Consider the following 2,500-nt stretch of genomic DNA (forward strand, 5'->3'; position numbering starts at 1 on the left):
CTGTAAGCTTGGATATGGACAAGACTTTAGACAAGATCATATCATAGACTTAGCCTAGATTATAGACTACACAATAGACTAGACTATGGACTATAATATAAACCTGACTAAAGACTAGACTATAAACCTGACTAAAGACTAGACTATTGACCAGACTAATCACTGGACAATAAACTAGACTATAAACTAGACTATAGACTAGACTAAAGACTAGACTAGACTATAGACTAGACTATAGACTAGACTATAGACTAGACTATCGACTAGACTATAGACTAGACCAACGGTTCCCAAATGGGGGTCCGCGGACCCCTAGTGGTCCGTAGTAAAATCCTAGGGGGTCCGCGAAGACGAACGAAAAAAACCATGAATAAAAAATATTCTGCTTTTATATGTATGTACAAATATCTCCAATTTTTGTGCAATAATCCCAAATTTTTTGGTGACTTTTTGAATTTTATTTTGTTGGTTGTTTATCAGGAAGAAGCTAGGCCCTACAAATTTATTGTATAACTTTTATAAAGTAAAGTATTGCGTGATTTGTAATTTTTATTTCCTGTATATGTACTGAAATAATGGTTTTTATTTCAGACAAATAATACTCTGCCTTACAATAAAATTAGGGATACTGGTATTCCGGAGTATGAAGTTCAATTCAAAGACAAGCTTATTACAGATTTAAGTTTATCAAATTGTAAGCAAAAGTGATCTTGTTTGAAAGGACTAAAATTATATATTTCCAAAACAGAGGTGACTCTTTATGCATCTCTTTATAAATATTCCAATCCGACGTGATACACAGATTTTAACTTGATTTGTCGACCAATACATATTATTAAATTAACATCAGAAAATCCATAGCGTTTCGCGTAAATATGTAGCCAAAAACCATGAAGTAAAATAATTCGTTGGTATTTTAAAATTCAAATTTAAGTTCCAAATTCACAGTACTTTAACAAAGAGTTCAAATCATATAATATGCGGATAACGCATTCCGCAACAACATAGAAGAAGTCCAACTTTCTTATATTATTTTCCCGAAAACTTAGCTCACTTACTCAGTTCACACCCTTTGCAATCGCAACAAATTTTTGAAACGTGACTCCTTAAGCACATGTGACAATATTTGATAAAGAAACCTTTTCGCTACCTTGAAGAAAAATGAACATGAAAGATCTCACGATCATAAAATTAAACATCATGTTAACATATCAACAAAGAAGTCATTCTATCTTCAAAACATGCAATTGAAAACCTATCTGAAATATTATATATTCTCAATGTACGGGAATATTTTATAGATATGACATCTCTACATTTATTAGACCTAGGGATTAATGAACTAGGTCAATTTTCGGATGGACAATTATTTAGAACAATAAGATATCAAAATATGTATTGGGTCCGCGAAATTAAATAAGTTCTTCAAGGGGTCCGCGAAGTAAAAATCGGTGGGAACCGCTGGACTAGACTATAGACTAGACTATAGACTAGACTATAGACTAGACTATAGACTAGACTATAGACTAGACTATAGACTAGACTAAAGACTAGACTACAGACTAGACTATAGACTAGACTATAGACTAGACTATAGACTAGACTATAGACTAGACTATAGACTAGACTATAGACTAGACTATAGACTAGACTATAGACTAGACTATAGACTAGACTATAGACTAGACTATAGACTAGACTATAGACTACTAGACTATATAGACTAGACTATAGACTAGACTATAGGACTAGACTATAGACTAGACTATAGACTAGACTATAGACTAGACTATAGACTAGACTATAGACTAGACTATAGACTAGACTATAGACTAGACTATAGACTAGACTATAGACTAGACTATAGACTAACTATACTAGACTATAGACTAGACTATAGACTAGACTATAGATAGACTATAGACTAGACTATAGACTAGACTATAGACTAGACTATAGACTAGACTAAGACTAGACTATAGACTAGACTATAGACTAGACTATAGACCTAGACTATAGACTAGACTATAGACTAGACTATAGACTAGACTATAGACTAGACTATAGACTAGACTATAGACTAGACTATAGACTAGACTATAGCTAGACTATAGACTAGACTATAGACTAGACTATAGACTAGACTATAGACTAGACTATAGACTAGACTATAGACTAACTATAGACTAGACTAGATAGACTATAGACTAGACTATAGACTAGACTATAGACTAGACTATAGACTAGACTATAGACTAGACTATAGACTAGACTATAGACTAGACTATAGACTAGACTATAGACTAGACTATAGACTAGACTATAGACTAGACTATAGACTAGACTATAGACTAGACTATAGACTAGACTATAGACTAGACTATAGACTAGACTATAGACTAGACTATAGACTAGACTATAGACTAGACTATAGACTAGACTATAGACTAGACTATAGACTAGACTATAGACTAGACTATAGACTAGACTATAGACTAGA

At 32.8% G+C, this 2,500-nt stretch overlaps 1 protein-coding gene across 1 annotated transcript in view; it reads left to right on the forward strand.

The window, feature by feature from the left end:
* The window catches only part of LOC119613206 (snake venom 5'-nucleotidase), a 14,140-nt gene that overhangs the window by 3,918 nt on the left and 7,722 nt on the right, over positions 1-2,500 (forward strand).

Source organism: Lucilia sericata, unplaced genomic scaffold, assembly GCF_015586225.1.
Source record: "Lucilia sericata isolate MDLA Ls3-8-SP2 unplaced genomic scaffold, ASM1558622v1 Contig002011F_arrow, whole genome shotgun sequence".
NCBI classification, from domain to species: domain Eukaryota; kingdom Metazoa; phylum Arthropoda; class Insecta; order Diptera; family Calliphoridae; genus Lucilia; species Lucilia sericata.